Here is a 16,053-nt window from a genome sequence, read left to right on the forward strand (position 1 = left end):
TCATTAAAATGTCCGTTTTCTAAAAGCCTCCCGCCTTCGCTCTCTTTTTAAAGGAGGTGGCTCTTTCAGAAGACTTAAAGGTCACTGAGATTCCCAAGGAAATTATTCATGGACACACACACACACACACACACACGCACAAGCACACACACACACACAAAGAATGAAATATAGTGTCTTTACCTGGCCTCTCTCCAGTGGAGACGTAAGATTTTGGCAGTAGAAGAGTGGAAACCTGAAACTTACACTCCGTATTGAATCTGTGCTGTCGATCTGTACAATAAATATAATAACGAGTATATAAGAAATGGATGTATTTCACTGCTTTGACTGATGCAACACACGTGCTGATGGATGTCAATCGATCTGCAGCTGCCGCCGCTCAAACTCAGCCAAAAGGAAAGCAAAATGCTTTCACAGTGATTCGATATTGACTTTCTTTTCATTCTTCACCTTGTCTTCTGTTCTGTTACAGTGCTGCAACGAGGCAGGCAGAGACACAGATCACGAAGAAGTCAGAAAGTTTTATTAAGACATTAGGTGGTGGAGGTGGAGAGGCGAGGCGAGGAGAAACACGTCCTCACTCCCAACTCGTCAGAATCTGCACTTAAGCTTCGAAATTAAATGTTCTCTAGCAACAGTTTTGCACCTGAAGGGCTCCTCGATGAAGTTAGCGTTAATACTTTATATGCAATGTGTGGCTGCACTTTCAAAATAAAACATATTACTCACAAACAATACGCATAAATTACCTGCAGTTAAGTTTATTGACCACAATGATTCAGTATTTGGCGTGGATTTGTTGGTCCAGGTGTGTTTGATGGGATGTCTGACACCGGTGTGACCTGATTGGGCCACGATGAGTCCACAACAATACTTAAGACGGCCTCCTCCATCGTCCTGTAAGGTAACCTGATGATGGTCTGTTGTCAATAAAGTGAAGTGGACAGAGTGAAGGAGTTTTTCTCCTGGGTTATAATAACTAACATAACTTTGGTAAGTGGCATAAATCACATCAGCTAACATACATGATGTGATTTACGCTGGTTCACTTACTGAAGTTACTAAACTTATAAACAAATCAATCTCTCCTTGGACACAAAATGCAATTATCAGCCGCTTCTTCGTTCCTTTCCTTATTATTATTATTATTGTTATGTGGTGTAAGTCATAATGACCACACATGTTTAATGTGCATTAACACTGAAGGAAGTAAAACATGTTATTGCTGCTGCTGCTGATGATGATATCAATAATAATGATGATGACTAACAGAGGTCTCTGAGAGGTTTCGTCTATTATACACTATTCATAAGGCAGCAGAGCTTATTGTGATTAGTGCGACGATGACAAGACACTGACTGCTTATAAATATTATATCCACAGCGCTGCTACTGGAACATTATCTCTTCTCAGCATAATTAGTAAGTCAGCACGCAGTAAAATCCTCCTGCCTTTTTGTTTTTTTTTTAGACAAAACAGGTTCAAGTACGAGGTGGTCGAGTGGGCGGAGGTTCAGGGTTCAGCTTTATTGTCATTACACAATGCAGGCATGCACAAATGAAATTGAATAACAGCCGTCGCCGCTTCAGGCGGCTTCAACACACATACAGAAAGTAAGAAAAACACTCTTATTGAGATGGTTTACACAGCGACAGGAAAATATATTCTTCTGAATATACTCATCGCATTAAAGATTCTGTTGTTTTTGTGTGTTGAATATCACGCTGCATGATTTGAGCATCAGTTACGGAGCACGTATGATGTCCTCCATTAGCCTGGTAAAGGGCTTTTTAATAAAAGGTTGCAGGGAACATTTTCGCTGTGCATATTAAGAGCGTGTGTGTTGGGGGGGAGGGAGTCGCTCAGGATCATTTTGCAGAGTGATATTTCAGCGAGCAGCTTGCATGAAGCCTCTCTTTTGCTGGCAATTATTTGCTTATTAATTTTTAACCTCGTCCCAACAGCTCAATAAATAAACAAATGCATGTAATGAAGCAAATTGGTTCCATACCAAAATAATAGGTGATAAATCATTCAAAGCATGTGTATAGATTATACATGCTTCACCCTTGATTTCCATTAAACAAAAAAAAAAAGAGAGAGCTGCGCTGAATTCTCAACAATTGCTCCGGGCCCCAAAAGGCATCTGCTAATCAATATGTAGGACTGGATTGTTGGAGCCCTGCAGGGAGAGCAGAAACTTTGAGGTAAACAAATCATTCCTGGCCTCAAAAAGTTGTGTCACTGCTGTTTGTAGACTACTTTACTCGCTGGTAGTCTTTAAGTCGCAGGGCAGAAGCCGAGAACAATGAGAGACACATTGTTTGATGTCGGAGTGGTGAAGGTGTCACCGAGGAAATGAGTTCTGATCAACGAAGGTCAGAGTACGAACCCCCCGCCAGAAGCGTCCCTTCAAAGTCGGAGGCTTTTTAAATGACTGGACTGAAGCCGGGCGCAGTGCAGATGGCTGCATCGGTGCCCATTATGATAACACATGGTGAGGTGCACTTTCATCACAGGGATGATATTTGGCTTTTGAAAGCACACATCATTATAAGTCTGACAGTTTCCGGGGGTTCAAGCGCAGCAGTCGTTTTTTTGCTATCGGGAGCCTGTTATGGCCTCGACACTAATCAGGTTGTAGCTGCGCCGTGATGGGCGTTTGTCATTAGCTGTCATGATCGGATACAAATGGCTCCCGGGCTGTATTCTGTCACGAGCGTGACAGGCCTCTGAGGTACTCCATGATGGAGGGCCGCAGTCAGGTGTCACAGCATCCCATCGCAACCACCCGAAAGGTTACACATCCTCGCCACCTCGGCCGCGCGTGACACATAATGGGCTTCCACGAGGCTCTTAGCTATCGCTGGAAGTCACGTGTCAGCTGTACATGTCGGCACATAAACAAATACGTGCATTCATGTGGGCGTGTGGATCCAGAGCCAGGTGTGAGAGAGTCGCCGTCACACTGACGATGTTGTTTGTGCTGGTTAAACGTTTGTTCAGACGCTCTGACTGAAGCAGACAGAGCGGTGGCTCGACAGCTCTGATGAGAGTTACCTCGTGTATAACCGCATCATTAAAGCAGTTGGAGAGTCAAGTCAATTTAAATCATGTAGGCAAAAAATGACAAATCACAGCGCGTCATGTGGCGTCTGTCGTCTCCTCAGACACTGTGTTTATTAAAACATTTGATTTAGAGAGCAGCGACACGCAAAACAACTAGACGGTTGGTTAGAATAATAAAAGGAAGTGTTTTTTCCTGAGATCCAACGTCCCTCTGGACTGACTGCAGTGAAAGCAGCTGGGATTATGTGAAGGCATAAGAGAGGATGGAGGTGAGCTCAGGTCAGTCTGATTCAGCCCCTGACTCGCCGCAGACCTCATCCACACAGACTGTGACGCTGGTCTGTTCCCACTCTGATCGTGGTGTCTGTGCTGCTCTTGTTATTTCTGTTTTTTGTAAAGTTGTGAGTTGTTCTGCAGCCGAGTTGAGCGACCATCAGAATCGGCTGCCTGCCTCGGGGCTGCATAAATCTGTTTATTTCACCGCACAGGTGCCTGCAGGAGTCTTTTCTCATATGAAGTGAACCCCTTGACATCCAAGCTCCACTATACACCTTCCATTTGTTCCCACGTCATTTCATTGTGGACTTAAGAAGTGGTAACGGAAGTATCATTATTCCCTGAAGACGCATTAATTGCTAATATTCTACGTGTTAGTGATTGTTGGCGTTCCTTATAGACGGAGAGGTTTGGAGGCATTTTCCTGCTTAAAAATAATGAAATACATGTTCTTCACATAGCCTACCAAATTATTTATAATCCTTAGAGGTCATTCATCATATTTTAATTGCTAACAGCTTCTTTGTGGAGCACGTTGGTGCGTCACAACCCAACAGTACGTCAACCCAGAGCGCCGTAATGAGCTACACAGAAATGACTCAGAAATGACTCTACTGGAAACAGATAAAACCTCATCGAAAACATCCAAAGATGCTTTCAAATTCCCAGTTCCGCCACAAAAATGGTCAAGCTGGTAGACTTAGTGCCATTTTTCTGAACATTTATAAAGTATACCTTTTTTATAACACCATGAAAAAAACCACAAACAATCTTTTGTGTAACCGCAGCAGGAATTAAGTACATACTGCTTCAACCAAGCCTTCAAAAAGGTATCAAAACTGAAGAAATCCCAGAAATCAGTGACGCTGATGAGGTAAAACAATAAATACACAGCCTGTTGTACTGTTTATAATCGGGAATATGTCACACAGGATTAGTAGATTACCTCTTTGTGTTATTTTGTGTGGATCTGGTACCAAGGTCACCTGTTAGACTAAACCTCATGAATCACAAAGATTCACTTTCCCAGCTGCTGCCGACAGAAACTCCCTTAAACACAAATCCTTCCTGAGGTTCATATTCCCAAACTCATTTTTGCTTTCAGTAGAAGATTTCTGAATTTGAGTCCTAGTCTCACAAGATAACACTAAAGTGGATTTCAGCATTGCAAATTCCATCTTTTTTTTGGGCCTCAATAACAGAGAAAAAAACCCTGAAGGAGACTTTTAAGGGTTATTTGACTCCTTCCTCCATGAATTTTTAGCATTGGCAGAGACGCCCGCCCTCCTAATGGTGTCCTTGAGCTTCCAAACGCCTGTCCTTGTGTCTTTGACATATGTCTACACGGGCATGGCTGTGATGAGTCTCCGTTGCCTCCGGGCAGCCAAGAACACAACATGGTGAGGCTGTGTTTGAAAGGATGAGATGGCAGAGAGTGTCTCAAAGGAAATTTCAGTCTCCTCTGAAATGATGAGCAGCAAAACGCAGGAAACCGTCTGCTGAGGGAATACTCATCACTCATGTTGTGCGGAAAGTCAGACGCCCTCTCAGGATCACTGTACCTCAGTGGTGTGCACAAGGGGGGGGCAACTGCCCAATTGTTGAAAAACGTGCGCTAAAGTGCCCTCTTGGGAGCCGAAACGCTCGCTAAAGTGCCCTCTTGGGAGCCGAAACGCTCGCCAAAGTGTCCTCTTGGGAGCCGAAATGCGTGCTAAAGTGCCCTCTTGGGAGCCGAAACGCTTGCTACAGTGGCCTCTTGGGAGCCGAAACGCACGCTAAAGTGCCCTCTTGGGAGCCGAAATGCGCGCTAAAGTGCCCTCTTGGGAACCAAAACGCACGCTAAACTGCCCCCTTGGGTGGTTAAAACATGATAAACTGCCCTCTTGGGTGGCAAAAACGCGTGCTAAAGTGCCCTCTTGGGAGCCAAAACGCGTGCTAAAGTGCCCTATTGGGTGGCAAAAATGTACGCTAAAGTGCCCTCTTGGGAGACAAAACGCACACTAAAGTGCCCTCTTGGGAGACAAAACGAACGCTAAAGTGCCTTCTTGGGAGCCAGAACGCATGCTAAAGTGCCCTATTGGGTGGCAAACATGTACGCTAAAGTGCCCTCTTGGGAGACAAAACGCACACTAAAGTGCCCTCTTGGGAGACAAAACGAACGCTAAAGTGCCATCTTGGGAGCCAAAACGCGTGCTAAAGTGCCCTCTAGGGAGCAAAAACGCACGCTAAACTGCCCCCTTGGCTGGTTAAAACATGATAAACTGCCCTCTTTGGTGGCAAAAACGCGCACTAAAGTGTCCTCTAGGGAGCAAAAACGCGTGCTAAAGAGCCCTCTTTGGAGCCAAATGGCATGCTAAAGTGCCCTCTAGGGAGCAAAAACGCGTGCTAAAGTGCCCTCCAGGGAGCAAAAACGCGTGCTAAAGTGCCCTCTTGGGAGCAAAAACGCGCGCTAAAGAGCCCTCTTGGTTGGCAGAACACACTAAACTGCCCCCTTGGCTTCTTAAAACATGATAAACTGCCCTCTTGGGTGGCAAAAATGCGCGCTAAAGTTTTCGCCCTGCCCTTCAAAAAGTCTGTGCACGCCACTGCTGTACCTGGAGGTCGCCTCTTTGTCAAGCCAGAGTTAAATGGCACACATGCACGGGGGGTTAACAGCCTTCATCGTTCCCACCAGGTCACAGGGTGACGTCCCCCGACAGATGGTGTCGAGCCCACGTCGAGCCGGCCACGTGATGCAGGGTGTGAGGGGAAAAACTAACAAGCGGTGCAGCCTTGAGGGAGGATGGGTAAGACCGCACGACAAAAACAGTTTAGCTAAATGCCAGGATGTGGTCCGCCGCACTCCATGTGATGATCAAGCTTTATTTCAAGTGGCAACCCCCTGCCCACCGCTCCCTTGATTAATGAGGGCAGAGCAGATGCTGCGGGTACGGAGCAGAGGGAGCGGAGCCGGGGACGGCGTTCTTATCGGCGCCCCACATGGCGACAAGATTTCTTCACCTTTGCATCAGGCATGTCTGGCGTTGTCCGTGAGTGTGTGTGTGTGTGTGTGCATGAGTGTACATGCTTGTACATCTGTGAGTCTGCCGTCTTTCTCTTTGCATATTGATGTGTGAGGATGAGAGAGGCGAAGAGACGGAGTCACACTCTACCAGCTGGGGTTGAACGAGTGCGACCCCCTCGAGCGTCTCAACGCCTAAAAATGGTACACTTTGAATAAATACATTCAAAACGTTAAATATGTTTTGTAGCCAAGCATTCCTCACAAACATAAATGGGTTGAAAGCATCATTCTGCATTAGCTGGAGCAGAGTGAGATGTGCATCCATCAGCCCGGTAACGTGACTGTAACTGTGAATATATTATTCAGTTTTTTTGTGGTGTTGCACTCGAGACAGGTGCGACCCGCCGACCTCGTAATACTTCAATTGCAGAGCGTGAAGAGTGGCTCCAATCAGCATGCAAATGTGCCATGTGTTTAACCGGACTCTGTTTCTATAGACGGGATGTGAGAATTAAGTGTTAATAAATAAACATTAGGATTCGATTAAAGGGTAAATCCACTGATATTTTCACCCATTAAAGTGTGTTTACAGGTCTTGGGTTGCATGCAATCTGAACAACTGCTTCCAGTGATGTCACTCAGATGCACTGTGGGTAATGTAGGCGCCACATTTTACATTTCAGGACACAGATTGTGTTTTATGTTTATTTCCATCAGTAACTTCACTCGTGAGAATATTTTACTGGGAATTTTTACGGCAATTGATGGTGAATTTAAAATACGCTACAACGTATTTGTAGTTTAGTCGCGCCACAAGTTCCGGCAGTGGACGACTTCAGGAACGTTTGTCCTGTTTATTTTCCATTATTAAAGAGCTGCACTGCTTTATGAGTTAAAGTACACAACCGGAGACAAATTGTCCTCCTTCCTCTTCTCAGTCTCAGCCGCTGCTTCAGCTCTGCAGCCTCTCCTCCTTTTCTAACACACACAGAAGTTCTGCTAACGCTGCTCGGCCCGTCTTTGATCTTTTAAATAGTCATTTCATCCTAATTGTGCATGTGAAGCACAAACAACAGCCTTTACCAGTAACCTTTACCTCGCTTTTTTAAAAAACACTCGCGCCCAAAAATACATTTCAACATAAGCCGCTGTGACATCACTGGAGGCGATTTACCAGATTACACGCTGCTTCCTCTGGAACCACAAAAAGGCTTTCCACTTCTTTATTTATGTATTTTCTCATGTGCTGTAGAGCTCCTACAGACCTGTAAACACTATATATATATATATGAGTTACCCCTTTTTAAATGGTTCTCTGGAGGAACATTGTGTTTTGTTTCTAGACGTACACACATGGTTGACATAAAGTGTTTTCGTCCTCTTCATGATGATGGGAATGCATTTGACTGACATGCTGCTGAAGCCTCTTCCCCTCCTGTCACCGACTGATAAATCACTCTGAATTATTGCCGTTGAGGTATCACACCTCTTATTGCCATTTCTTGCCCTGGGGCTACTCCTTGCTTTTATTTTATGTATTTTTTATCACCGGGCATAAATTAGTTCCTACTTAAGCTGGAAGACAGGCCTCGGCCCTGCGAAAGCTAAGATGAGTGTCCTCCTAACCACTTGTACAGATTTAGAACTCCTAGTCGAGCAAGGGCATCTGAAACAGGCGAGCCCGTATATTAATGATCCCTCGCTGGAAGCAAAACAACCGTAACACTGCAGGACAGAAAATAAGCCTCTCTGGCACATTATGAAGGCAGGAAACACGTATTTGTACCTGATTCCAATTATAGGGCTGCATATTTTTTTTTGCCAATGGATAATTTATGACAAAGCTTCATTTACATGTGGCGCGTTTGGACGGGGAAGGTCTATAAATACTTCAGCAGCTCGGCAAATTAAGCAGTAAAACAACCGGCGAATGTCAATAGCGGAGGAGAGCACACGCCGGGCACGATCAGCTGGTTTCTTCTGCCCGAGTGGCGAGCGAACAGAGAGACTGATGGCGTCCTTCCATGGGACTGAACCTCCTCTCACGTGCGGAGGTGCAGTCAGTCTAGCTGGCTGCTTTGGAAAAGGTCAGGTCTAAATCGGGAGCGGGAAACAGATCTTTCAAGGTTTAAGTATCAAATCTCAAAAGTCACTTCGGCAACCTATATGGAGAGAGGGAGAGAGGGAGAGAGAGTCTGTTGGCGTCCTCGCCGTAAAGAACCGATGACCCCTTCCACCGACACCCGGGGAAGAACACGTCCTGTTCTTTAAAACAACCACAGTTTACCTCTCAGCTGTTTTTCTTCCTCTCAAGGACACAAATGAGATCTTTGTCTTTTTCCTGTGATTGCGTCCCTGCGCAAGTATGAATATTTAGCTCCATATGTCCTTAAACCTCAATTACCCAGCAACGCACAAATGTACAGATTGAATTAACATATTATCGTGAGTCATCGTTAGCATGAAAACAATCTTTTTTTTACAGAAAGAACGGCACTTAATGTATTCTCCTGTGGACAGAAACGGCCTGTGGGAAAGAGAGAAAAGCAAAAGATTGCCAAGGCATTTATTCATTTATCTCCTATTTATGTTCCTCCGTTTAATTGAATTTTCTCCTATAGTCCCGGTCGGCGGGTATAAATCACGTCTCTCAATCAGTCAAGATAGCCAAAAGACGGCTGCTGCTACAGATGCAGGGAGAAGGGCGGGCAGGGGGCACGAGAGGCCGAGATTTATGTTTGCAAGGAAAAACATGACCCTGGGTCTCTGCTGCCTGTCAGCAGAGCATCTTTTCCATTACCTTGAGGATTCATAAGCACTATATTTCAACCAGCGGGTCCTTGAACAAATTCAGCGGCGACACAAAAACCCCCCAAATAATCCCGGCGCTCTCTGTCAGGTTTTTCTTTTTCCAGTAAATGCAGCATTTTAAACTGAGGCGCAGATTGTGAATATTCGTGTTGGATTTCCTTTATGTCAAAGAATAGTGTGGCCTCGTTCTTGATTCACCGCGAGTCAGCGAACGATGTTAAACAAGCACCGTGAGCCAATAAAAGAAACATTATCCGCTCTCGTGAATGGCTTTTTTTAAAATTGCTCACCTTTTGTTAATTAAAAAACAACTTCATGCTCATTATAGACATTCAGTCTGGAATCCGACACATAAAAAGACATTCAGTTAGATATCAACAACACGGAGGTGGTTGAGTGTTGGCAGTCGGTAAACCAGTCGATCACATTGGTTCATGTCATGGAGTATGTACCACAAGGCCTCCGAGAAGATGTTTTCACTGTTACGTGTTTGTGATCTAATGGAGGAGATCCTGGTGGAGGGACGTTCAGGGACGAGGCTGTTCAACTGTGCTGAACTTCGATCCGTCGCAGCCAGAACCACCAGCACCACCCTCAACATGACGACAAACCAGCCAACTGATAGCGGTTTCACACTGGCACGGTTCTGGTTCTGGCACTGGTTCGGTTCTGGATTCTCAGAACCTTGGTGCTGTTGGCGACCAGCCCGCTATCACACCAGTTTAAAGCGAAACTCTCGGCAAAAAGCAACCGAGGCTTTATTTGGGATTGAATATGAGTCAAACCTTCGTGTGAAAGCATAATTACGACGAAAGAGGCACTTTTAAGATTTACTGTAGTTTCGGTTTTGGGCACGTTAATTTTGAACGGGACTGCATGGGGCAGGACATGCTAGCATCAAAATCGATATTTTTAGAACACTAAGAAGGCTCGACACAACATGAATCTTTGCTCATAGCATCACCAGGGTCTCTACACATGAACAAGAGCATTGAGAACATTGTTGTGTCGATCCCCGAGTGCGACCTGACAGGCAGGAGAGTAATGGTGAACCGCTCCTCAAGCGTGCCTGTCAGGTCGCACTCGGGGATCGACACTTTTTGCCTGCCATGACGGCAACGCGCAGCAGGTGCAGCAGCTAACGTGAGTAGTTCAAAAACCTTCTTTTTAGTAAACTCTGTGTACACAAACAATGTTCTCAATGCTCCTGTTCATGTGTAGAGACCCTGGTGATGCTACCAGCAAAGTTTCATGTTGTGTCGAGCCTTCTTACTGTTTTAAAAATAGCGATTTTGATGCTAGCATGTCCTGCCCCATGCACTCCCGTTCAAAATGAACGTGCCCAAAACGGAAACTACGGTAAATCTTAAAAGTGGCTCTTTCGTTGTAATTATGCTTTCACACGAAGGTTTGACTCATATTCAATCCCAAATAAAGCCTTGGTTGCTTTTTGGCGAGAGTTTCGCTTTAAGTGGAACCAAAGTGGGAGGACATCATTCCGCGTCACACAGGCCGAAGTAAGCACAGCAACGGTAAATGGCAGGTCGTGTGGATTATTTACGAGCGTTTGTTTTGTTACTGCAGCTATTTGCTCACATCCAACACACCAACATGCACCAAGTGATGACGATAAGACGTAGAAGACGATTACGTATAAGGCGAATGGTATGTAAAAAGTATATTTATATGTTTGACGTTATAACGTTTATGCAGACGTAGCTAACGTTAGCCTGGCTAACTGTTAGCCTACACCGTATCTAACAAAGTATGGGCGATGCCCAAATCGCCACCAAACACTTTGTTTCTTCTGCCGACCACTGAACATTTTTCTTCTCCATCGTCTTCTCTGCTTTCTTTCCTTCTCTTCCTGCTTTTTTTCCGTCTCCTTCCTGCTCGACACGCCCACTAATGATGTCACGGGTCACAAGGAAAAACCAACTATTTTTAGGTTCCGCTGCGAACCGACTTTTCAGGTTCCGAACCAATTATTTTTTCAGTCTGAACGCGCCGGCCGGTTCAAAGTTGTGTTCGGGAACCAGAACCGTGCGGGAGCCCTGCCAGTGTGAAACCGCTATGAGTTATGTGTGCCGTCCTGCGCTGCCTGTATTTAAACCCAACACAGGCCATTATTATGGATTATATTGTGGAGTTGCGCCTAACAAACATTCGGATGATGTCCATCAAAAGGTTCAGTGCTGCTCTTCTATATTTGTTTTATTTTTATTGTTTTATCACTCTTGAATTCACTCATTTTATTGCATCTTATCATCGTTTTATTTCTCTGATTTTCCTCTGTTGGATTTGATGAAGCGCCTTGTAGCTCTGGTTTTGAAAGGAGCTGTAGAAATAAAGTGTATTATTATTGTTATTACTAAATGACGAGTCAAACTTCTATTAAAGGACTTGAACTGAAGTTAGATGTTGAATCCAGACGTTGCGTTGCCTGAATGAATCCATACAGACGAGACGGCAGCAGATATTATAGTATCGATGTTGCTTGTAAATAGTCTTGTGAATGCTTTTTCATTCCTCTGCTGAATTGTTGGGGAAAATATGCTGCCGTCGAGGGCGAGAACGCGATCTGAAGAGTCTGACAAGTCCGATGTGTTGACGGCTGCACCTGAATGTAACACCTGCACTTTAATTGTTTTCATTTTTTTAAAACAGGATGAAGAGTTCGACTGAGGGCACGGCTTGTTAGTCACAAAGAAACCCAGATGCCAGCAAATTCAATATAATCACTCCACCTCCACCCTCAACACCAGCCGTCATACACACCCCCTGTCCACACACACATCAGCCGTGTGTGTGTGTGTGTGTGTGCCCGGCATCCAATCCGGCCTCAGTGTTCTTCAATAAAGTCCCCTCCGACAAACATGATGGAGAGCCACTCTGCTCCGGAGCGCGATACTCAGAAAACGACTTGATGATAAAATATTGCCATCCCGGCAGTTGACTTGCCAATCCAAATTAAAAAAAGTTGGAGTGGCCAGGTTTATGCTGCACCCTTCACCGCGGCTATATTTCACGCTTTTACACCTGCTACACACACACACACACACACACACTCGCAGAGATGGCGTCCCTTTCCAGTAAGGGGATGCAGAGTCCAATAACCTGATAAGTAGACCTGGTGTTGGAGCTTTCATCACTGGATGTTGATACTTCATCACACCCTTAAAGCTGGAGAAACCCCGCAGTGAGTCGGCTGCATCATCAGACTATAAATATGAGATGAAGATGAGAGACATTGATCCAGACCCGAGGGTGCTCGCTGTAAGAACCCTCCTGAATCTCAATATAAGATTTCCCAATGCACTTTCCTTGATTTTACATTATATACTATCTTTTCTTTTCCTACCGTATATGTTTTACTGGGAGTGAGTTGTGCAGTAGACTCAGTTTTATGCACTGCTACACAAATGTTGAAATTATTTTCCTCCCTTCAAACTCTAATTATCGAGGGCAGTGTAAGAGTTATTTTCCCTGTTTGTCTTTTCCAGTCATTGGAAGTCCTTGCTCAGTTAATTCTACCTTGATTTGGACCTTGATATGAGTTTTGTCTGAGTTGCCAGGTAACATTGAAATGATTGTGTTGGATGTTTAGCCTGCTTTTAGCATCAACTGAAAAAAAGCAACAACAAAAATGTTTAATATCAAGACTAGGGATGTCAGTTTCTGTTCATTTTGCAAACAGAACCTAACAAGAACCACAACAGGTCCGGCTTTCCAGCTTCTCAGCCAGGTTATGTGCCAGACACAGAGGCTCTGAGTGAAGCAGAACACTGGACCGCCTCTCCGAGTCAGTACCGATGAAGATACACGTAGTTGTTCTCATCCTTCAAGTGCTGTAACGTGTGTTCAGTTCTGTAGCTTGATGGCGTAACGTACTCGGGCTCGATCGCCTCGAGGTACCAAACTCACATCCCTCCGTTCCATCGGATGTAATGCGAGGAAGTTCATGTCCCTAAATCACACAACTGGTGTCAGTGACTTAAGTTAAAAGACTGAACGCTGTTAATCCAAACCCAAAGTATATCTTAGTTATCAAACTACGACAGTTTGACAACGTTAATAACATTTCATGACCACGTGAACTGTTTGTCAGAAAAGCTTTATTTTGAAAGTCTTGCCGGATGTTGATTGTAACGTATTAGTCCTCACATGACGGAGTAATGCTTGAGGGGGAGGTGGAGCGTCATAGTTTGAAACTGAAGGCCATCGACCAAGCTGCTGAATTTGAAGAGTTGAGAACATCTCGATAACGCACGTTTTGCATCGTTTGGCTGATCGTCCACATGAATCCTGTAAACGTTCTTTTTCGAAAACTGGTCTCAGGGTGGAAAAATCGAAAAACGCCAACCTTGAGTTCTTGTTTTGACGGCGAATCCGCATACTTTGCGTATCTATGACACCATCGCCCCGCCCTTCGACCCCTTAAAGCAAAACTCTCGCCAAAAAGCAACTGAGGCTTTATTTGGGATTGAATATGAGTCAAACCTTCGTGTGAAAGCATAATTACGACTAAAGAGGCACTTTTAAGATTTACCGTAGTTTCGGTTTTGGGCACGTTAATTTTGAACGGGAGTGCATGGGGCAGGACATGCTAGCATCAAAATCGCTATTTTTAGAACACTAAGAAGTCTCGACACAACATGAAACTTTGCTCGTAGCATCACTAGGGTCTCTACACATGAACACGAGCATTGAGAACATTGTTTGTGTACACAGAGTTTATGAAAAAGAAGGTTTTTGAACTACTCACGTTAGCTGCTGCACCTCCTGCGCGTTGCCGTCATGGCAGGCAAATAGTGTCGATCCCCGAGTGCGACCTGACAGGCACGCTTGAGGAGCGGTTCACCATTACTCTCCTGCCTGTCAGGTCGCACTCGGGGATCAACACTTTTTGTCTGGCATGACGGCGACGCGCAGGAGGTGCAGCAGCTAACGTGAGTAGTCTTGCCCCATGCACTCCCGTTCAAAATAAACGTGCCCAAAACTGAAACTACGGTAAATCTTAAAAGTGGCTCTTTCGTCGTAATTATGCTTTCACACGAAGGTTTGACTCATATTCAATCCCAAATAAAGCCTCGGTTGCTTTTTGCCGAGAGTTTCACTTTAACCCCGCAAAGTCTCAACAACAACAACAACAATGGCGGACTACATACACGACAACACGGTTCTGGTTTCCTTGCACGAGCCATTTTCGTCTTCTTCTTGTTGTGTTCTATTTCCTCGTCCACTGTCTGTTTGTATACAATGCACAAGCTTTATGCACATGCTCTGTCGCTTCTTCTCCATTTCTGATGAATTTCAAGCGCCATCTATAGGCCTTGAACATGAACTACAGCGTGTTGTCGACCCATTTGGACCAAAATATTCTTGAAACGATGCCAAAACGATTCGGTACGTGTTGACGTGGCCTCAGTCTTTGCTGCCACAGCTTTGTCTATAATCCTCCATCAGGTGGGAACAAAAAGGATCAGAAAGAAGAGAAATGGTTCTATCAAGGTAATTGCAACCTGCAGAGTGTCCTCTTTATGTGGACGGACGTGGTGAGCTGTAGGATTTTCATTATGTTATTGCAGAAGCACAATAAAGCAAAAGGATTTGACACAGCAGAAGAAGAGATAAAGAAAGTGGTGGTCCAGCAGGGCTGAGGTCATCGAGAACTGCATCCACGTGAGTTATGAGACGGACTGCTGAAGCGTCTCCCTCCGTCCAGCACATTTAAAGCACCATTGATGAGGTATAATGGTGTTTTATTGTGTGAATTGGACCTGTAAGGCCAGGCCGGGGTAGGAGGAGGAGAGCTATGACTTCTCACTGATGTTTTATATCCAATTATCTTCATGCTGAGCGGAGGGAGGAATGGCAAACACGGGCTAAATGGTCCGTTTCATATGTGGTCAAACTGGCTTCTCTAACCTCGGGCTGCAGATATCAGCTGAGCATGTGCTTCCTGGACGGGCCGTCGCTTTTTCTTGTATCAGCTGAAGCACAAGGAAGGAAAGGAAGTCGACTGAGTGGCTGTTTTTTTTTTTCTTCCTGTCAAAAGAACTGGTTTGAAATGAGTCTTTTATGATTCATCATTACATAAACCCTTCAACATCCAGGATAAGAAATACGTCAGCAAAAGATACTTTAGGTAAAACTGTGCTCCTGACTCATTTCCTTGACATTTAGCGACTTTTCAGTTCTTTTCATTTAAAGTTTATTTTATTTTTCAGATGAATCATTCAGGACGGATACGGAGGTCAGCAGGTTGACTTGCCCTGTTTTGGATTTGGCATCAATGGAATATTTATTTTTTCATTTCTACAACAAAAGCGGAAGTTTTTTTAACGTAAAACAGTACAAACAGCACTTTACTTATTATATAAAGCATTTTAATATGCCTGATACTATGAACTAATTGAATAAAAGCAATAATCAATGTAATATGATTGAAATCTGACGATAAAAAGTGTTAAAATTGACACAAATAATACATTTGCAGTCAGTTTCCTGTTATTTAAAGGACAGATTCACAGCGTTCATACACTCTGATTTCATCTTTTGAGAGGCTGCATTCACTTATTTTAAACATTTCCATGAACACAGTCACGTCACATTTAATCAGCAAAACTAAAAGATGTAGTAATAAACGCTAAATAATCAATCAAGTTTATCAGCGCTACCTCGTGCATTATAAACTCAGCCAACTGAACCGTGCAGGTGCAGCATCTGTTGGAGCGTTTCCTCGATGTAAATAATATCTGGCGTTGGAGACGTTGTTACGGCTCCAACAGCGCAGCGATCTAACTACCATCAGCACAGCTTATCATTCTTTCTGATCCGGCTTTACGTCAACGTTATCTAACGTGTCACCTTTTAGGTTACCTGTCGTA

Source organism: Sparus aurata, chromosome 20, assembly GCF_900880675.1.
Source record: "Sparus aurata chromosome 20, fSpaAur1.1, whole genome shotgun sequence".
Classification (NCBI taxonomy): Eukaryota; Metazoa; Chordata; class Actinopteri; order Spariformes; family Sparidae; genus Sparus; species Sparus aurata.